The sequence below is a fragment of the Pteropus medius genome, unplaced genomic scaffold, assembly GCF_902729225.1.
Source record: "Pteropus medius unplaced genomic scaffold, Ma_sr-lr_union100, whole genome shotgun sequence".
Taxonomy (NCBI): Eukaryota; Metazoa; Chordata; class Mammalia; order Chiroptera; family Pteropodidae; genus Pteropus; species Pteropus medius.
The window spans coordinates 53,826,801-53,850,389 of NW_024344378.1; the positions used below are offsets into that span (position 1 = coordinate 53,826,801).

The 23,589-nt window shown below is 34.6% G+C and overlaps 1 protein-coding gene and 1 pseudogene across 5 annotated transcripts in view; both read left to right on the forward strand.

Moving 5' to 3' along the window:
* Positions 1–23,589, forward strand: part of NRG3 (neuregulin 3) — a 990,054-nt gene that overhangs the window by 499,834 nt on the left and 466,631 nt on the right. The gene's annotated exons all lie outside the window — the stretch shown is intronic.
* On the forward strand, positions 8,357–8,475 carry LOC120609928 (uncharacterized; annotated as a pseudogene).

Below are 23,589 nucleotides of genomic sequence, written 5' to 3' on the forward strand. Positions count from 1 at the left end.
ATGTTTCTAGCTGTGAATAGCTTTGAGTGTATCCTCTGTAGAGGTTTTTGAAGTTCCTGAAATGTAGATTGGTGTTTTTTTCGTCGAATTGGGAAAATTTTCAGCCATTATTTCTTCAAATACTCTTTCTGCCACATTTTCTGTCTCTTCTCTTCCTAGGACTTTCATTCATTATGTATATATTAGTGTGCTTTATGGTGCCCCATGAGTCTTTAATACTCTCTTAATTTTTACTTATTCTTTTTTATTTCTGCTCCTCAAACTAGATAATTATCAAAGGATCTATATTTAAGTTTATTGATTCTTTCCTTTGACAGCCCAAATGTATTATTGTTACCTTCTAGCGAGTTTTTTTTGTTTGTTTGTTTGTTTAGTTATTTTAATTTTTAACTCTAGAATTTCTATTTAGTTCCTTTTTATAATTTCTATTATAAGATAATACTAACAATATTCTTGGCTTGGATAAATTATTTTCATACTTGGCTTTATTTTTTTAGACATGGTTTCCTTTAGTTCATTGAGCATATATATGATATCTGATTCAATGTCTTTGTGAGTGATTCAAATATCGTGTCTTTCTCAGGGACAGTTTCTATTAACTTTCTCCCCCCCTTGTGTGTTGGGCATACTTTTTGTTTTCTTGCGTATCTTCTTTTTATTAAGTTGAAAATTCTAAATAATGTAATATATCAACTCTGTAAATCAAATTCCCCTTTCCTCTAGCCTTTGTTGTTGCTACTTTTTGTTGTTATTTTTGTTGTTGCTGATGTTTGTTTTTTAATGGCTTTCATAGACTAATTCTGTGTAGTCTGTATTTTTTTGTCATATGAGGCCATAGAAATCTTTTTTGGCTTTGTTTATCAGTTAGATAATGATTGTATTATTAATTTTTTAAATGCCTTTAACCAATACATCGCCTACCTACTGTCAAGAGGTTCTGTGTCTGTGTTGGGATATAGCTTCAAAGTTTGGCTATTTACAATTCTGCTTTAAGCTTTAGGCTCAAAACAGTCAGCAAGGGTGAGAAATTATGGTTTTCTTGAGTCTTTCCTGGTTATGCACCCAGCCATACACATGCATGTCTACATCTCCAAAAATGTTCTAGAGATCTTCAAAGTCTCAGACCTACTTTGAACTTTTTCATGTTTAAGTTTTTTGGCTAACTTTTCGTTTGCTCCAGCTGATACCACTATCTCCAAAAGCTGTGATTTAAATAATTGTCTCTGTTTGTTTTCAACGAATGCCCTAAATATGGAGTTTCTCGAGACATAAGCTCTGAGTCATGGCAACAAAGACCAACCTTATAAATGGAGCTTTCCTATGAAGAAAAGGCAAAGTGGTCACACAGTGACAGTTCTATAAATGATGGAGCTTTGTGGGAGCTCCAAACCTTTTCAGCCCTCTTCGAGGTCTGCTAGTTGATGCTTGTTTACCCGGTTACCATAGTTGTGAGGCTGCTTATTTTCAAGGCTACCATGGAACTGAGGAGAGGGGAATAGGAATAAGGTAAGTTAAAACACCATGAAATTCAGTGTGCTTACCAATATTTGTTCATTTTTCTTGAATAAATTGTCCTAACATTTTTTCTAAGCCTTTAGTTAGTTTCTAGGGTTATGAAAAAGTAGATTTTGATAATTTGCTAGTATTTTCATCGCTTTTATAGAGGAGTAGATTTTCAGATGTTCTTACTCCACCATTCTTCCAAGACTTTACTGCCTTGATACCAGCAATTAAGTTAGATTGATAAAAGTGGAATCATTTTTGGCATACTCACAAAAATAGTTAAATCAAAACATTAAAAAATGCTAATAGTATCTCTTCCTCTCTAAGATAACCACGTTAATATACTGATGTTTGATGTTTATCTACTTGCTCAAAATGTACATAAATGTAGTGGATATTTTTAAGAGAAATAATGAACAGTACATATTATTTTAAAACTTGATTTTTTTAGATAACAGTAAATCATGAACATCTCTCTAGGGATATAAATATGTTTACATATGTGTATCTGCTATTCAAATTCGTTCTTCTAATGACTTCTACAATTCCATAGGATGGCTCTGTCATTTTCGTTGTGACCAGATATCTATGTTTATAGCAATTATATTTTAAACCAATAAAACAGCAAGTAGATTTACATACTGCTGCTTTGATTACTATGAGAGAAATTTATTAGAACAGGATTGATGAATCAAATGTGTGTGCCAATTCATACTCTGAAAAGTTACTGAATCTTACAGTTTTATACATTTTTGCAAATATAATGCTGAAAAAATACCTACTTTTAAATAATATTTTTTTCTGCCTAAAATTAAGATAGAGAATTTCCTTATTCATCTCTTTATTTACAATTTACATTTCTGCTTCAGCCTTCATCTTCCTTACTTGTTCAGATCTTACGCTTCACTTATGATTGACTAGCTACTTTATTCTTATCAATTCATTAGAATACTAAAAATATTATATACTCATTATTGCTGCCTCCTTTCTCTTATGGCTTCTCAAATTTTAATCCTGATTTAGATTGTGTCACCTATTCTAAGTTTGTATAAAAATCATATATATTTCATATTTTATTTTTAAATACAATTATGTAATATATTTAGAATTTATTCTTGTATGTAGTTGGTGTAGATTCTAACTTTATTTTCTTTTAGATACCTAGCCAGTTTACCAACATCTTTTATGAAATATCTTTTCCACTGAATGAATCATTGCTTTTTAATATATTAAGTTCTAATACACCTTTGCATTTATTTCTGAACTTTCTATTTGTTTCTTCAGGCCAATTTGTGCATTTTTATATCAATATACTATTTTGATTGCAGTAGCTATATAACGTTTTAAAACCCAGAAAGAAAAAGGTTTTGCTTCTTTTTGCTTCTTTCTTGAAATTGTCTTGCCTTCCTTCAGGTAGTTCTGTTCCATATGCATGCTAAAGTCATTTTTTGGATTTCTTTTTAAACTGAGATTTTGTTTAAATTTTTATTATATTTATATATTAATATAGTGGAAATAATTTATGATGTGTTGTCTCCTTCAGGAACATGAAATGTTTTCTGTTTGACCATTTTTTATAGTTTTTTAATACATTTTATAGTTTTTCTAAGTTTTGTCTCCAAATTTCTTATTAAATTTATCCTTTTTTATTCTTTATGAAAGCAAGATTACTATTTCAGATTAAATTTCCTCCCAATATATGTAATCTACATGTCTAACCAAATTCTCTTAGGGATATTTAAACTGTTCAGAAATTTTTAGGTTTTTTTTTTTTTTAAGTAAATCATTATAGTATTGGTAAATAAAGTTTACTTTTACTCTTCTTATATGACATTTATTCTTATTATTTAATTTACTTGCTCTGTTGCTTTAGTTAAAATTTCTGAAATAATACTAAATTGAGAGTGGGCATCTTGTTTGTCATTTGAGGATTTTATTAAATTTATTTTTTGATGTGTTTTAAATAGGAATTACTTAATTACAGCTTTAAATTTTGTAGAGTTGAATTATCCCTGTATGCTTGGAATAAGATCTATTCAATCATGATGTTTTACTATTTTAAAGCACTACTTGATTCACTTTGCCAGCATTTCATTTTGAATTTTGTGCACATTTATACAAGTAATTGGTATGCAATTCTTTTTATACTATTTTTATCAGATTTTGATATTGGAGGAGAGTTTACCTATTTCATTATTTCCCAAAGAGGCCAATTTAATTTTATTAAATTTTATGTTCTAAGTTTGGCTTTTTGTTTCATTAATGGTAGTTTTTTTTTTACTTCTTTAATTCTCCCTCCTGTTTTATCATGGTTTATATTAATGCTTCTTGTGTCTCAGAGGTTTTAGAATGAGATATGGTCATTAAAATAACTGGGATTCAGAGAAAATTATATGTGACCAATATCTTTATCTGTAATCTTTCTTAAAAATAACTTTGTGGAATCTTGCTTCCTTTTTTCCTGAATGCTTAAATCATCTTTGAACCAATGGAATCAACTTACCTGTAATCCAGGTAGTTGCAAGGAGATAGAGCCCTTGGCAAATGATTGCAATTATTGCGTCTGCAGTTATAAAATTAATGTACTGAACACTTAACATATGATATCATATATTAGCTTACAATAAGCACTTTGCTTTTCCATATCAATTCACTCTAATTGTTAAGCCTCTGTTTCAAATGTATTTTAAATTTCGAGAGTGATTAAAATGGCATTTTTATTGTTTACTGTGGTCATTGCTGACTATAGCAGATTGCTTGCTGACTCAGCTTAAATATATAAAAATGCACGCATATTCTGGATTTCTTCCCAGGAAGGAATGTGACTTTAGGTCATATAAATGCAGAACAAATCCCTTTGGACTTAGAAATTTGTGAATTTCCTTAGGCACAGCAGATTAGCAGTTAATCTTTCTTCCTTAGCTAGATTTAAATCCTGGAGCAATTTTGTAGACTCTTAGAAGTGATATTTTTTATCTGGACACTGGTTATTTTTCTGGAGACTCAAAAATAAGAACTACAAAGAGAATACATGGCTGGAAATAAATTTATCATCTATTTATAGGATGATAAATTTGAAAACCAAAATAATAAATTATATGAACTTTATCATATTAAAGTATGTCTCCATTTGCATATCTGGTATTCAGATGGAAGCAAAAAAGATTAATATATATGAATAGGATTTCAAAGAAAATGGTGTTGGTAACAGATTTCTGTCGTGGTACCTATAATTGAGGAAGGATGACTTGTTAGTCAACTGGACTGCAATAGAGAAAACATTAAATTTGGTATCATATTTGGGCCCTGCAGTTTACTATTTCTGTGAACTTGATAGTCAGTTAACCTCTCTGAACCTCCATTTTTACAGGTATAAGAAGTTCTATAAATGTCAGTAGTTTGTATAAGGGGACAGTACATTGACTCTCATGGTTCTGCAGGGAAATGAACAGGTCTGCACCGTGATGAAACAGTGCTGTGATAAGATGGGATGTGGAGGAGGATCCTGGCAAGTATTCATCAAGAGATGGTTGGAAGAATTAATATTGTTTAAATGTTCATATTACCCCATCGATCTACATAGTCAATGTAGTTTTTATCAAAATACCAGTGATATTCTTTATAGAAATAGAAAAAAAATCTTAAAATTCATATAGACCCACAGAAGACCTTTAATAGCTAAAACAATCGAGCAAAAAGAGCAAAGTGGAGCCATCACACCTCCCAATTTCAAAGAATATTGTAAAACTGCAGTGATCAAAACAGAATGGTACTGGCATAAAAACAAGAATGATAGACTAAAACAGAAAGCTCAGAGATAAATCCACATATTTAAAATCAATGACAATGGTGTCTAGAACATGCCATGGGAAAAGTATAGTCTCTTCCATAAATGGTGCTGGATATCCACATGCAAAAGAATGAAATCGGTCTCTTATCTTACACTGTACACAAAAATAAACTCAAAATAGATTACAGATTTAAATATAAAACCTGAAACTGTAAGATTACTATAAAAACAAATACGGAAACATCTTTTTGACGATGGTCTTGGCAATGTTTTTTTTTGCACATGACACAAAATTCACAGGCAGCAAAAATAAAAGCAAAACCAAAAAAAAAAGTAAACAAACCAAAAAGCTTCTATACAACAAAGGCATCAGTCAAAAGAGTGAAAAGACAGTCTATATAATGGAAGAAACTATTTTCAAACCATGTATCTGATAAAGAATTAATATCCAAAATGTATAAAGAATTAATACAACTCAATAGAAAGAAAATAGAAAATGATTCAAAAATTGTCAAATACCTAATAGATATTCCCACAAGAGGACATACTAATGGCCAATAGTTATATAAAGAGATATTCAGCATCACTAATCATTGGGGAAATGCAAATCAAAATCACACTGAAATATCACCTCACACATATTAGAATGGTTATTATCAAAAACAAAACAAAAGATGTGTTGGCAGCATGTGGAGATAAGGGGACTGTAAGTTGATATAGCCACAATGGAAAATAGTATAGAAGTCCCTCAAAAAATTAAAACTATAACTACCATGTGATCCAGCAATCCCACTTCTAGGTGTATATCTAAAAGAATTTGAAACAGAATGTTCAATAGCTTTCTGCACTCTCATGTTCATTGCGACATTATTCACAATAGCAAAGATATAGAAACAACCTAAATATCAGTCAACAGATGAATGGATAAAGAGTATGTTTTATATATATTTTTATACATATATGCTCTCTCTTTATATACATATTTCATATATTATATTGTAGTATGTTGTTTTGCTATGTTATATTATGTTATGTTATATTTATTATATATTATTATATTATGTTATATTATATCATATCATATCATATCATATCATATATATGGAATATTATTCAGCCTTAAAAAAAAATCCTGAAACTTGTCAAAACAGATAAACCTAGAGGACATTATGCTAAGTGAAATAAGCTGACATAGAAAGAAAAATACTTCACGATCTCACTTATATTTGGAATATGGAATCTAAAACTGTCAAACTCACAGAAGCAGAGAGTAGAGTGGTAGTTGCCACAGGCTTGGAGGTGGGATAAATGGAGAGATGATAGTCAAGGGGTAAAAACTTCTAGTTATACAAGTTGAGTAAGTTCTGGAAAGCTAATGTATAGCATGTGACTTAGTTAACAGTACTATATTGTATACTTGAAATTTTTTCTTACCACCAAAAAAAAAAAAAAAAGAAGATAACTATGTGAGGTGATATGTTAATTAGCTTGATTTTAGCGATCATTTTACCAGATATATGTGCATCAAAATATCAATTGTATACATTATATATATATATATATATATATATATATAATTTTCATTTGTCAATTATATCTCAGTAAAACTAGAGGAAAAACAGCATAAAATTTATCATTTTGACACTCATTGAGCATTTAAAATGTAAAATTAGCCTATTTTTTTAAAAAAATGAATAGTGTTAGTAAAAATAAAAATAAATAAACAAACAGAAAGGTGGAATTGGATTCTAGATAGGGAAAACCAAATGTAGTATATTTATAACAGATGAAAATAAGGAAATGAATTAAATCATTTTGGTTCTAAAAAAATGAAAATTTGTCACCATTTTGTCAGGATCACATTCAACTGACAATCAGGACCGACTGCACATTTCAGTGAGGCTCTCATTAAACTTTGAGGGTATTTGCAAATTTTAATCAAGAATGCCTGGCATAAGTGTAGGGTTTTTGCCCTTGAAATATTCTTCTTTCTCCATTGGAGAATTTAGCTTGCACATTAATTTTTCTGAGATTGCTATTGTGTTGCACACAAATGGCTCACTTCTTTGAGCTCCCATTTCCACATTGAAATGATGTAGTGGTGATACCTCCTTGTTAGTCAAAGTGAGAATAATATGAAATGATGTGTTTACATCTACTCACCCGGTGCTAGCATTAGTCAACGATTGATACGTGTGAATGATCTATTCTTGACTACTTGGTACATTTTCATTGAACATTTGTTCAACAAATATTTTCTGATGCTCACTCTGATAGAGACAATGCTAACTTCTAATGTCAAACAAGAGCCTTAGTCCTAGCATTATGGAGCTTGAAGATGAGGAAAGAAGGTGGACATGAATTAAACAGTCATGTGAATAAATATAATTACATACTGCAGTACATATTATAGCCTGATCTGAGGAGCTAAGGATGCCTTAGCTAAGGAGACATGGCTTTTAACTAGAATCTCAAGTGTCAGTAAGAGTTAATTAGATAAAGAGTGGGTATGAAGTAGAGAGGGATTCCAGATCAGGACACTAGCATGGGGAAAGGACTAGATTCAGGAGGGATCATGGTAAGTTCAAGCTGCTTGAGGGGAACACTAAGGTGGCTGGCATTCACAGAGAGGAATTGGGAGGGAGGTATAGCACAGACTCTATGTTCTTTGGTTTTCCCTAAGTTTCAAAGCTCTGAGTTTTCTGCAGGAAAAAAAACAAATGGTCAGAGTCTTCACTATGAGGCTCAGTAGACAAAAATTATTTTATCAGAAACAGAAAGTAAAAGCATCAAGTGGGTACCATAGAGTATCAAAGATCTTATTTCTATGTGAATTTCATGTGAAAAATAAGAAACATCTACAAGGAATGTGCATAGAAGTTGCTTCTAAGTGACATATAACTGGTCAGTTTCTGCCAGCTGGATTTTTATGTTCTAGCCTGAACCAGAAGTTAGCCAAGAACTTAATTGATTACTGATGAACCCAGAATTAACTCAGTTTTCTCTTCTACCACAACTTATTCTCTTAACCATCACTCTGTATTATTCAAAAAGTTGTATCAAGTCTACAGCCACACTACCGTGAACAAGCCCGATCTCATCTGATCTCGGAAGCTAAGCAGGGTTGAACTTGGTTAGTACTTGAATGGGAGACCACTTAGGAAGACCAGGTGCTGTAGGCGTAAAAAATAAAAGAAAATAAAGGATTGTAATCTGACAAGGTCCTTGCAATCTGTGAGGTCAACCAAAGGTTGCCTCACCTAAAAAAAAAAAAAAAGAATGTTGTAGCAATAGAAGTATGTGCAAAAAGCTAAGGGAGCATCTAGGAAGGATTATGCGATTCTGTTGGGGGAAAAAACCTGAACAGACTTCAAGGAAGGGGGAATGTCTGAATTCTGGCTCACTACTCTTGATCTGAGCCAATTATCTTCAACACCTGAAATATCACTAAGCTGTTACAAATATAGACTCCATCTATGGTGGTTTCATTATGAAGAAATGAAAGGAGTGAATTGGTCATCTTTGGCATTTAATAGGTAACACATTCATTATCTTAAAAACTAGTAAGTAAAAGAAAAGAATCAAACATCTACATACCTTTTTTAATGTGAAAGCATTCCAGTAATAAATGAAAGAAGAAATAATAAAATACCACCATTTACCACCTCCCCAAGAAATTAATATATGTATTTCTCAAAAAGACTATTCTGATGTGGCTAAAGAAATGAGAAATTCAGAGGAATTAATGAGCTACAGTCTAGAGAATGAAACAATTGAAAAATAAACTAATTTATAATTTTAACTTGTAATTGGTACTGCAAAGAAGATGCACTGACAGAAAATAATAAAGTTTGGGGTGGTGGCAGAGGGGAAGGAAGAGCCTTCTTGCATAGCATGTGCTGTACAGGCCTTTCTGATTAAAAAGAACCAATGAGAAGGCACCAGCTGTGTAAAGAGCTACTGAAAAAGTTTCTAAGTCAGAAAGAAAGACAGGTGTGAAAGCTCCAAGGCTTGGAGCTTTCAGAACATGGAAACAGAAAAGTTTTTATTAAAAATATATTGTCAAAAGCAAATAAAAGATAATTGGAAGATCATCTCTGTTTTCATGTATCTTAGTCAATTTTCCCTTCCAAAGGTTTAGAATGAAGAGTGCTACAGGTTAAATTCTTGGCTAATGTTATTATCATACTCTTTGTAAAATTACTTAATACAAAACCAACAAAGATGGATTTGCATATGGAGTGATCTGAATGCATATAATGTGAAAGAATAAAAGCTATGTAGGCTGATCAAATATTTAAGGAAAATAAAGGGTTTGATTTGGTTTCAAAAGCCATGTTATGGAGGCAGTTGAAAAGATAATTAATATCCTCTATTAAACATCAACATGCAACACCTTTAGAAGGTGTAAGTTCCCTCTTTCCTTTAGCGTGTTCTTCATACAGGTTGTCCCAAGGCTGATTTTTCTTTTTTCTTTCTTTCTTTTTTTTTCCCATCCTGCAAATTCCCCTAGAGTTACCTAATCAACTCCCATTATTTGAACTGCCTTGGCAGATGACTCCCAAACTGTATGTATGCCTGCTAGATATACGCAGTTGTGACAACCAGGGTGGCCATCACAAGTGCCATTAAAGGTGTAACTATTTCAAGGAGACAGTAGGAAATGACAATATAGCATATATGTGTACCTCACTTAAAGGTTTCAAAATTATCTACTTTACTTTTATACTTTTTTCTTGTACTGGAGAAATTAGACATAACTTTGAGCTTTATTTGACAGTGGGATGCTCTGAAGTTTGTCACTTCTATTCTAGATCTACCTAGAGAAGGGTATAATGGGCAGTCCTTCTTAGAGAGCTCAGTGGGTCTGAGGTGGAAGCATTTTTCTCATTGAATACTTTTATCTGGCCATGTCCTCTGGTTGGAGGTCGGTGTGGCCATCCAAGTAGTTTCTCCAGCTTAAAATGTGTGAAATATTTTGAATTTCTCCTCTCCATCTGCCACATAACTTAAACACCAAGAATTACTGATTGTATCCCTTAAACATGAACCTAAGAGGTAGATTTTTCTTTCCATCCTGTTTTAGTCCAATGAAATCAAAACATGCCTGAACATCTCTTATATCTGTTTAACCTGTTTGAGTCTTCACAATTAATTCTCCATAGGACTACCAGCATGAATTTACTAGTCTCATGTCATTCAAATTGGTAAGTATTTCTACTAAGTATAGAACAAGTTCATTATTAGCTTTATTTATATTCAAGCTATTTCACTATCTGGCCTCAACCTACCTAAATCTAATATGTATTTCAAACCATCAACACTCAATTAGGATTAAAATATTTGCTCAAATGGTTAGCATTCTTGGCTAACCCTCTGATTTTTGGTACCAAGCCTTTTCGGTCACTGTCCTTTTACCTGGGACACACCATTTTCTCCCTGGCTACCTCCTACTCATTTGTTCATGACACAGCTTAATGTCAGCACCTCTGAGGAAATGTCTATATTCCAGACTGATAAAGTCACTTCCTTTCCTGTGCTCCAAATGCTCTTTATTAATAATTCTACCTTAACATTTACCCAGCTGAGTTCCAATTATTTGTTTAGGTATCTTTCTCATTGACAGGATCATGAACTTCCTTTCCTGAGGGTACCTAGACTCGCATAGTGTTGGCGCAAATTGAGTATTCAACAATTATCTATAGAATGAATAAGCAAACAAATCAATTGGTACACAGATTCCAAAAGTTTCACTAATATTTCTAATGCCTTGAGATTTTGTTCTTCCTACCCACTCCTCTCAGTCCAGACACACACACACACACACACACACACACACACACACCCAGTTCTTTGATATTAAGAAATTGCCTCATCTTTTATGACAACAAGCAGAGTTTAATTGCTCTCTAAATTGTGTTGGGTTAAAAATTACAAAAATGTAATTGAAGTTTGAGGAGATCTAAGGACTCTGTGTCAAGAAAGCTCAAGGTCCCTCAACATGTAGTGCTCTATTGGACAATTGTTCAATGGGTATCAGAAAGCTCCAAGGCCTTCTGCTAGACAAGATATGAATGACTGGTCTTGTAACACTCAGTCCTTTATACCCCCATTTGGTGCAAGACTTAGCCTTTTAATAGATATAATTCTGTCATGTATTTTAAATGTCGATTGATGATAAGATACAGTTTTTTGGAGGGATAAATGAAAGATAATATTGATATGCATTTTTTTTTAGCCTAAAACAGAAGAAGCATCCAAAGATGGTCTAGTCTTCCTGAGAAATTTCCCTAAGAAATTTGCATCTCAGAAGTGTAGAGCTGCAGAGGGATTCCAGTCAGTATGGGAAGGTAGCCACAGGCATAATCATCATATATCTATTGAAAATACTTTCAAAATTTGATGAGTGAAATGTATATTGTATGTGTGCTTTTCCTAAAGAGGAATGTAGTATTCAGTATTTTCCAAGAAGTATTTGCCCAGGGTGGCCTCCTACATTTTTGTGGCTTCTAGAAGAGCTGTAGTTGAACTAGGGAGAAAACACTGGGGAAAAGAAACTGTTTTGACTGGGTTGTAAGATATGTGCATTTAAAAATATTTTTCTTAAATTTCACATATTTAGTTCTTCACATACATTTACAGTGTTTTGTTTTCTTTGGGGGGAGGAGGTTCAAGCCTCATGTTCTTTCCTCTGTACCCGCCTTTCATCCCAGCCTCCAGATACTTCTGGTCTTATCCTTGTTGTGTGTGCTATGCATGGAAGGTTGATTGGTTGTGGGTTGCTTTTTTTTTTCCTATCATGAATTCTGGCCCTGTGTTTGAACCAATTTTTGCTGCCTAATTACTGAATTTTTTCCAGTAGGCAAATCGGTGGGCTTATGTCAGTGTCTACCTATGCTGTTTATTCTAGAAGTCATTGACTAAGTTTGCTTGTCAATAGCATTATGGCTAAGGGAAATTCTCAGAATATCTTCCGTGAACCAGGAATATGTGGTGAGTAGCTAGACATAGTCCCTGCTTTAGAAGAGCTTATATCTTTTGGTGTTAACATACTTTTGTGGTTGTAATAAATTTTATTTTTAAAGAAAATTAATATTAAGGGACTTAAAATTTGTGTTCAAGATACCAAAATCCTGCTTCTTTCCCATAGATTGTTGTTCTTCTTCTCAGTTACTCTGGCATAGAATGATTTCACTTCCATCATAGAAGTGATTTCCTTCTGGGTCCTGTTACTGATGACTTTATTTTTTTAATTGAAATATAATTGACTTGTAACATTGTGTAAATTTAAGTTATATAACATGTTGATTTGATACATTTATATATTGCAATGTGATTGCCATTTTAAAGTTAGCTAACACCTCTATCACACTGCATAATTATCATTTCTTTTTTGTGGTGAAAATAATTAATATATAGTCTCTTAGCAAGTTCGATGTTTATAATATTGTCTATAATCAATATACTGTATATCAGATCTCTAGGACTTATTTATCTACTAGCAAGTTTGTACCCTTAAACAACATCTCTCTTATTTGTTCACCCCCTGTCCCCAGCCCCTGGTAACCACTATTCTACTCTGTTTTTGTGAGTTTGGCTACTTTAGATTCTACATAGTAATGAAATCATACAATATTTTAATGTTAGCTTAAAAAAAAGTTTTGTTCAACTTGTATTGCACCCTATTACTGATTCGATTAATATATATGTGTGAGTGTTCGTGCATGTGTGTATGTGTGTGTGTATATATATGTATGTAATGTGTGTGTGTGTGTATATATAGGCATATATATATATATATATATATATATATATATACATCCTAATTGTACCAGCAAAGAAACCAGAAACTCTATTAAACTCTTGTATCTGCCCTAAAAGTCAGCTGTCAAGCCTTAGCTCTGCAGTTTCTCTAGTAATATAACCTATACTCTGTCATTCAGTGTGTGATTATTTTTTCTCTGAATCGATAGGGAAAATAGGAAGAGAGTAAGACACACTGGGATGCTGCAGCCAGCATGCTCTTTATATTGTTCCCAAGCACAGATTCCTTGCAAGGCTAGGACAGTTCAGAAGGAGGTGGAGCTATATCTGGACCATGAGTTGCTGTTTGGAGCACCACTACTGGATGATAATGTGAGTAGAAGTCGGGTAGCAGCTAACTGCCCTGGAAGTAGAAGAAGCTTTCTTTGAGGAGATGTGAGTTGAACTAGGGTTCAAGAAATTAGGAGTGTTTGCCTAGTGGACATTTTGCAAGGACAATGAGTGTGCTGATGTATCAAAAAGAGCTTGTGAGATCTTGAGGAGTAAGGCCAGTTTTTTGTTGTTGTTCTTGCATGCCTGCACTGGGCCCCTCACACAATGAATCTTCCCTTTCTGCTGGCCATGTGAATGAGTGAAAGAGAGCCTGAATAAATTAAAGAGAAACTTCATTTTCCAAGATATGATTATCTTTTATGGATGGTCTAGCTTTTCAAATTGTTGTGGATACTGAGGAAGAATAGAAGTAAAATAGTAAATGCAATCAATAACAAAGAGTGTGTAATCTGAAGTCTATAATGAGTCACTCTGTGAATGTGTTTGCGCCTTCTTGCATTCATCTCAGCTAAGACGGACTTGAGCGACTCCAAGAGGCCCAGTCCCAAAGAGTCACACCATTAGCACATGAGGACCTCCTCACATTGGGTCATATTGGGGGTAAGTCTGGTCCTGGGCTCTCATTCCCTACCAAGATTCTTTTAGGCCAAAACCAGCTGCATTCACTCAATTCATTTGTTCATTCACATACATACTTTGAGCACCCTCTCTATATCGAAGACTGTAAAGAGTGCAGATAAAAATAATAAAAAGGTAAGATTGCAAGAATTCGTGATCTGCTGGGAGAGAGAGACAGCCTTGGGGCATGCTTCTTACAGTAGTGACTCTTAAGTACCAGTTTAGAGCAGAACTGAACTTCTCATCTCTAAGGTGGTGTGCTAAAGATGAGTTTGGAAAGAAGCTCTATGAAAGTGGTGTGTGTATGTGTGTGTTATTGGTTTGTTTGTTTTTAGAGCAACATAGTAAAAATATATGCACACACTACAAGTCCTCAGAAATCCTGCACTAAAGAAACATACTTGTTTAATTACCCCGATAAATCTTTCTTTGGAGACTGCTGGTCTGTATCTCCAGAGGACTTTTATTAGTTATGGGTATGTTCAGGCATAGTGGGAATAGAAAACGCTTTCAAGAGAGTCTGTTAAGTCAGAGTTGCTTCTCCAAGATGGAACCAACTTCAGATGTCATTTTGGCCAATCTTATCGCCAGCCAATCCACTAAAATCTACAGAGTGACCTGGGCAGCTGGCTACCCAAGTTCTCCTTGGTGGGAATCTCAGTTTATTGTATATTAACCTAAAATTTGTAACCTCTGAATTTTCTCCTGGATGTTGTCTTATGAAGAAATATGCCCACATGCTTTTCTCGGGGAGATCTGAATGTATTCAGCAAGTCTCTTCTTACCAAGTGTTCTCAGAACCCCGACTCATCAGACCCAGTGCAACTATGTAGTCAAATATTTCTTATTGTTTGCTTAGGTAGATTTTTAAAGTGCATTTTAAATATCTTTATTGACTGAATAATTAGTGTAAATTTAATTTGGTCAATGCAACATCATTTGTCAAGTTCTATGTTGACATTTTTCTTTTGGTTAATATTATTCAATCCAACAGAGGTCACAATGTAATGAGAGCCTAATAAAGTACTCACTAGGTGCCCTGCCACAGCTGAGGGCTTTGCTTCCGCTATAACTTTCTCTCAGTGAATGTGAGTCTGTGTTTATCTGTGTACTTTCCCCAGTGTTCAACTCAACATTATCTTTAAATTGGTATCAAAGTTATTTTTCCTGTTATAAGCCTTATCAGCCATGTTAACTGCAGTGCCACTGATGAGCTTTCTTCCTACGACAAAAAGAATATCAGTACAATAGCAAGCAGTTTTATACGATTGACTATATGCCAGACAGTGTTCTAAGCACTGTAAACAATTTAACTCATTCAATTCTCCCTACAACGCTATAGGAAGATGCAATTGTGTCTTATCCCATTTCATAGATAAGAAACTGAGATGTGGAGAGTTTGAATCCAAGCAGTCTTTCTGTAGAATCCAAAGAATCCAAGCACCTAACCATTATATTACTTGTCTTGGTTGAATTAGTACAGATTTGATCCTAGAAGGGCCTAGCACATTTTGTTTGGCTGCCAAATATTTACAGAAATGAAGAATTACCTGTGAAGGTGAAAATAGGATGAACTCATGTAGGCAAATATTAACATTAGAGTATTTACCTGATAAATGCAAACAGTTTAGCAAAACCCAAGAGTGATGGCATGGGGAGCTGGGGTGTTTGTTACCCATTTCACAAAATAAAGTAGTCAAGCTTGCATTTGTCTCAACAAGTAGTTTGTTTAGCTTCTCAGAGGAATTGCACCAAATGTAAATAAAATCAGTATCAACGACTGAATATTCTTAACAAGTGATGTATATCAGCTTTCTTCTGTGTGCCTCAGCTTGTCTATTTTATTTCAGGATACTGCATACATGATTTCTCATTTGGATTCCTGAGCTACATTGTGCTTCAGCAATATATGCATCAAACATTTTGAAAGTCTCCCCAAGAGGCAACAAACACTTGAATTATACATTATCTTACAAAGTGATGACAGTTTAGACCTACCTGCATGATTGTCTTTGAAGAATTCCATCCAGAAAAAAAAAGAAAAGAAATGGAATTTAAAGAGAGTTCTATGTGTTTGACAATTCAAAACAAATAATGTTAGCCCTATGAAATGTCACAGTGGGGGAGTAGAGTCTACACCTTCTCTATTCAGTATCCAGCATGACCTCGACTAGTGTTTTGCCTGCCAGACCTGTACGTGTCTCCAGATCCAAGATATTTTGCAAAATCCACAGTTGTTATCCTTGCTGATGTCTAATAACCCTATTTATGGTTCCGACATGATGGAAGTAATTATTAACATTCACAGCCTTGTTCTATAAACTCGTAATGGTGTGTTTCATTGTTTGTGGTGTTAGCCTCAGGCTGTTAGACATAATTCTGTTTACAGCTATGAAGTCAGGCTGTCCATCCAGAACATGATGGATTATATATTTACTACATCTGCTGAATCAGCTGGGTTTGTGCTATGAATACGACATACTCATTTGCACAACTCAATGGGCTTCTAAGTGAACATCTATAGGATTTGACTTGTAATGTTTAGAACATGATTTATTTCATTTTCCTCAGTTAAATTTATCCCTTATGGTTTCTGGTATCTGTAACTTGTATTTTGCTTTACAAGTTGAAACTCCAATTTGTTTTTGCCATGGTGTAATTATCTGTGTGAGAATCCTTTTTTTTTTTTCACCTTGGAGTGGGAAATTCAAACAACCACCTTAACCATCCACTGAGAGACTTTTTCATAAAGCTGGATCAGAAGGTGCTCACAGTCAGCTGTCAGCTGCCCTCGTGTGTGTGGAGGAGGGGCGTTTTCTGCCACAATTGGAGTTCTAAATCCCTTATAATCAGCACATTAATTAGTTATGGTTGTGTCTTGATTCAAGAATCTGATTCCTTCTATCTTTGCCTCTGCCACATTCATCATGTAGCTTTCATGTCTCTCTGATTATCAACATCAATTATGAAATGAGGAGCAGAAAATGTAGATTTTATAGACCAGGTTTGAAGAGAATGTCCATCCTGTCTATTCACATTCCACTGGCCAGAAGTCAGTCACGTTACCCTATTAATTGCAAGGATTTCTGAGCAATGTAGTCTCTGGCTTAAGGGGTGTTCAAGCAACAACTCTATACCATGAGAGAGAAGTGGGAATCTTTGGTAGACAGCTATCTCTTGCACATTATATGATATTAGAAAGCCTCTCTAAGCCTCAGTTTCTCATATTTAAAATAAGCAAAATATAACTACAGATTTTTGTTATCATTAGATGGAATTATATACATAAAATGTGAACTGTAAGATTCTCTACAGATTTAAAATATTTTAATATAATAATAATGATAATATCATTAATGATATTAGAATAAAATGGATGCATTTATCTTACCCTAGCCCAGAGAACGAAAAGAGCCCTGAGGAGCTAGACCATATGATAAGCAAGGTGTCTTTATTTTCAGAATTGTCCTTTTCTTGAGAGCTTCTTTCTTGTCTCCAGGATATGCCAATACAGCTCATGGAATCAAATATTACTGGTAAGAAAGAAGCGTCTGGGCAAACCAGGATATCTACACATCAATTTTAATCACTTCTTAGGAAAGGCTTCTATACTCATTTCATTAATTCAGTGGTAAAAAATACCAATCAAAAAATCTAAATTAAGCATCACATGTCCTTGTCTCAAATAACAGTAGTTCCATGTGGAAGTAATCTAGTGTGCAATTATAAATGACACCTGGTCTGTACTATTGGCATGGATGCAAGAAAGATAATGCATGAGCTATAAGTATGAGGCTTTGAGGTCAGAAAAACCGTGTTGAAACTTGGCATGAACTTAAATAAGTTAACTATCTGATCTCTGTTTTCTTATCCATTAAGCAGAGCGAGGGTTATAAACTCATACTGTTTTTATGAGAGTTGAATTTGATGATGCTTCCAAAGTACTAGCTGCAGGGGAGGTCTACTGTGGGATTTAGCAAAGTGCTATTCTTGTGTCATATCCTTATTCATCACAAATGCTAAAGACCTCTAAAGTCACACAGCTAGTTAGTAATAACACTGGGACTGGAACCCAGGACTGTCTGAATCCAAGGCTCATTCTCATGACAATTATATTTTATTGCCGTTCTGGGTGTGGCATTGTGCCTGGCCCATGGTAATTGCTCAATCACAGTGATTACTGTTATCTTTCATATCTGCTCAGGTCATCAATTTGTAGGTGGTAGTGGGTATTCCATTATTCAGTGAACCAGAAATTAGATATGAACAGTTCCTACAGTACTAACAAAGCTGTGACAGCTCCAGTCTTCCGAGATTTTGGCAATTCTGGAAGCTTCTCTTTACTAACACAAACTCTTAATAGGGAGGGTCAAGGTCATCTCATTTCATAAATATATGTAAAAAGTTATATGCTATGTCCTTCATCTGTAGTATCTATTTTCATCTATTTGTAATAATTTTGTTTTTCTGATTATGAAGTTTGGCTTATGAGTTTTTCCCCTTTTTAAAATTGATTGTAAGGAAGAATAAAACATGAATATTTTAAGAACAAAGAATGGAAGATAGTACATGCTATACAAATATTCAAAAAAAGTTAAAAATATGAAAACAATGCCAAAATAATTTTAAAAATAGATCAAAGAGACAAAATACAAAGCCCCAAAGTATAGAATATAAAGTGTTATTAAGCTGGTGTTTTCAATCAGTGAGAACAGGAGCAATCACTGGATGTATAGAGCACAGTCTTTCAGATGGAATAAATGTTAGCTCTTTTTTTTCATCTTACAATCTTCAGCAAGCACAATTTCAGATGTATTAAACATTTATATGAATAAAGTGAAATAATAAAAGAAGCAGAAAACACAGGTGAATGTCCCCTTTGATTTCTGGGATGGAAAATGGGATTCTAAACAAAATAGTAATGGAAAGAACCATAGAGGCAAATTGTATATTTGAGTACTTAATTGCTAAAATAAATCTATAAGTCAAGAAACATAATAAATAAAATTGAAAGGCAAACACTGAACTGGGGAAAAATTTGCAATATACTCTTCATTTAATTTTCACAGAATACCTGTGAAGTAGATAACATTATCTCCATTTATACAAGAGGAAATTCTGACCCAGACATTTTAAGTAATTTAGCAACTTGCCCAAGGCCACTTGTCTAATGAATGGAAAGAATGGAATTTGAACCATTGAAAACTGAACTGCAATGGCTCTTCACTTGACACTGGGCCTCTCCAACTAAGAAAATAGCCCTAGAAAATTGGCATCAAGTTTTGTTTTGTTATGCATTTCCCCATAATAAACAGCCATTTGCTTTAAGATGACATAATTTTCAAATTTCTGCTCAAATTTTTCCTAACTATATAAGAAGAAAGCTCAGAATTTAGTAGGAGAAAATAATATTATGATACCAAAAGGTAAATAAATGAAAAAAATAAATAAAAACATGTCATTAGAAATGCTTTGGTAAGCCCCATTGCCTACTGAGTGTCATCAGCACCTTGTGGATTGAAACTGAGTCTTTCTCAGGTGTGGCTACACTCAGGGGCTGAGGAAACCTTCCTTTGGAAGTTTGATCACCACCAGTATCTATCTTTTTGCACACTCCCCATGCTCCTGCTTCCCCCCAGCCAGCTGTTAAATGAGTCACTGCTATGGAGTGTATCATTTTTTCTCCTTAGAATACTTTTGGCTATCCTAGGTTCCTAGAAAACTATTTTTCAAGATTCTAGTCAGTATTACAATCTCTTTGAAGTCACCCCCAGAGTGAAGTAATTAGTCCTTTTAAATAATTTCTGTGCATCCATTAAAACAAATCATGCCAGATTGTAATTATCCATTCACCTGTCTGATTCCTCTGTTAAGCTCTCTATTAAGTTTCTAATTCCTCTATTAGGCATCTTTCTCATCTCTGTCTCCTGAATGTAGCATCTAGCCTGAAATGTAGCAGGAGCTACAAAACTATCTGGTAAACTGAATCAAACTATGTGGTGAAACAAAAATTCTCTATGCTTATTCTAAAATGTATTTACTTGAGTTCCATACTTCACAGTCTGTCACATTCCAGAAGAATAGAAGAGGAAGCCCTGGCTAACCCTATTCTGCAGGCTCCCAGAGAACCAAATGCCAGTAGAGGCACTGCGAGGTCACCATTGTCATGTGGAAAAGACATTGGCATTGGAATGAAAAGTTCAGGACCACTTTTTGAGTGATGAACTCAACCCTTCTTCTCTTTCTGGTCCAATTTTCCCAGCAAGGACAATCTAAGGAGGGTCCAGGACCTATTGTCTGAGATGTAATTTTTATACAGTTAAAGATTGGTTAAAAATAACATGCAGACGAGTGTGGAGGAAAAGAACACAGTTACAGTACAGCTTATGGTTTTGGGAGGGCCTGATCATGGGCCCCAGGCCTTGACAGAATGAAGTGGTCACTGTGTGCATCCAACGCTCTTCTTGAGTCATTGCCAACCAAGCTCTCTGCAGCACCCCCTGGTCCATTGCATGTCTCAGAGGCAGCTGTCTGTGCTTATTCTGCTCTTCTGCCTGGATAAAGGAATGTAAATCAGAGTACTTAAGCTCTTTTGAGGAACAAGAGGTGAAATTCTTCTTGGGAAAATCTCTTTCCCTTTAGTCTTATATATCTCCTATATAACCTCATTGTATTATCTTTATTATTAACAAGAGAATGTTTTTTTGAACACTCATCTGTTTCAAATATTTTCCAAAGTGTTAGGGTACAAAGATGAATATTATCCATAGGGAATTGGTCATGCCTGTCTATAGGAGATTCATATATTAATGTATATGCCAAAGGTATATACATGTACAGACAAACAATAAAAATCATTAAGAGATTGACTTCTGAATGAGTGGTACAAATATGAAATTAGAAAATGAAGTACAAGAAAAAGTGGAATAACTGGAACCAGAGGCAGGACCAAGTCCTGGCTGTGTCCTTTAAGAAAGTGACAAAGAACTTTGATTGCAACATGTACACTTTGAAATAAGATGGACTTGGATTTAAATGCCTGCTCTGCTACTTCGAGATTCTAAAATATAAATCCAGTATCTTACAGCATCACCTTTCTCATCTGAAAATGGAGAAAATAATATTTATCATTGGTTGAGTCAAAAGAGTTTGTATGCTCACATAAATGTTCTCCAAGCTTTAGCTCCTACCAGTCATGATTCTCTAGAAATACTATTTCACTTGGAGCCTGGACCATGGCAAACATCAGTAGAGTTACTCCTAATTCTTGAACCCCTTCATCTCAATCAGGTCATATTTCAAAAGGGGATAATTCTATTTTCATTGGCTAACTCCCATGGTAGTCAGGAGTGTGAAAGTGGATGGAAAAGACAAAGAATAGTTTTGGAAAGTGCTAGAGAATTTAAAGAGTGGCAAGGTCATTATTCCCATTATTTTAGGGGGATTTCCTTCTTGTTTCTCCCAAATTAGGATGGGGGGGCATCCCCCCTCTTTTTTGATACCCATACAGTCTACTTTTATAAGCCCTCTCCCATTACTGTCTTTTTTCCTGTCTCGCATGCCAGTTTTTTCATCTTTAAAACAGAAGTAATAGCCTTACTGACCTCAACGTGTGTTCTTTTTAAAGACGGAATTTGGTACATTGGATCATGGAAGCCTCTACATGGTATAGTGGTTAAGGGTGCCAGCTTTGGAGATTAGGATCCTGTCTTCATCATTTACTCTGAGTGACCTTAGGCAAATCACTTAACCTCTTGGGCTTTTATTTATTTATTTATTTATTTTTTGGTAAAATAAGGAAATTAATAGCTACTTTCAAAGTTGTAATAAAGACATAAATTATATCTGCAAAGTACATGGCATAGAGTTTCACGCAAAGTAGTGCATACATGCTAGCTACTGATTATATGGTGACTATTATTCATCTTATTTTTCTTCCCTTTCCCTCAATAGTGCTACTGTATTTACTCTGTTTTGATCTTTTCTGTTCTTTTCTGTTCAGAGGAAGGCTGAGCAGAGTATGGCACAAAATCTGGAGGCAATGCATGTTTTCTGGATCCATATGTTGCAGGATCATGGCAGAGTAAGGAATCTGCTAGGGAGCAGGCAAGGTCTCTGACTGAGCAGGCAGTTCCAGGAGAGCACAAAGCCTATACTACTGTGGGCATAGTGACACTCTGATGTCCCTGTGTCACCCTGGCCAGCCTGTCCTCCCACTGCCTATCCTTTGAGTAATCCTCATCTGTGCTGGGTGTTTGAATTGTTACCCTCTTCATTTGCATATGCATTGCCTACTATTTATCTGTACTGTTTTTCACATTACTCTGAAACATTCCTAAGCGATGCTTCTTTGTGTGTTCCTCGATCAGTGGCTTATAACATCACCACCGCCACTGTTATGTGTCAAGTGTCCTCTTCCCTGAGATATTTCCCCTGTCTCCTGCTTAAATTTGCATGTCTCATCTCTGTGCTCCCTCAGGTCCCATATTTTCCTCATGGCATTTGTCATACACACTAATAGTGATTTTTGGATTGAATCCTATGGAAGGTAGGTCATATAAATTGAGTCATATGAAATTTTTGACCATTTGATTACTTTACATGATTCAAACTAGTATTTATCTACCTGCACTATAAAAATATTATCTACATGAGAAGAACAGGGAGAACTGATTTTTACTCTATTTTGGCAATACTAGGCACAGTGCTTAGTGCGTAGTTGATACTTAATAGTATGTATTGAGTAACTGAATAAGGCATATGAAAGTGCTTCTTAGACTCTGAAGCCTTATTCAAATTTAAAAGATTGCTGCTTTAAAACAATTGAGCATATCACAATATCTTAGCATTAAAAATATGACATGTCTTTGGAGGCTGAGTTGGAGATGAAGAAAGGGTAAGTCAATATGAGCCTTGTACCAGGTAAATTAAAATATTTTCCTGAACTTTCAGAGGTAATTAAGGGGCAGCTTTAAGGGGGATGAGCAGGTAATAGCGAGTACCTTTTCCTCTTCTACTTGGACTGTTTTACCTTTATCTGTTTTATATATTGATGATCCAATTTTTGTTTGTTTGTTTCTGCTGCTTATAAGGCATTTGAAAATTGGCACAAATACATACACCACTTATGTATTTTAGGCAGGGGAATGTCGTGATGGGACTTGTAGTTTATGAGCAGTAGGTACCCTAGTAACGAGAGTGAGTGGTGGAATGGAGATGTTGATATTGGAGACTAGGAGACCAAGCAGGAGATGACGCCTAGAGATGCTGAGTCCTGAACTTAGCCTATGGAAGTGGGAGCTGAGAAAAGAAGATAGAGTGGAAATATTGCATGGATATTTAATCTCACTGGACAAGGTTGGGGTAGTCTTCACTGATCTCCAGATCGAGAGTGATTAGGGGACTATGTAAATAGCTATGCCATTCTTTGATATAGGTGCTTTAAGAAGGTAAACTTTGGGGGAAAGGATAATAAATATGCTTTTGAGCCTATAGAGTGGGAAGTATCACTATGCAAGTCTGGAATTGACCTTGTAACGTGGATAGACTCAGCTCTGTCTTTATACTTATTTTTATATTTG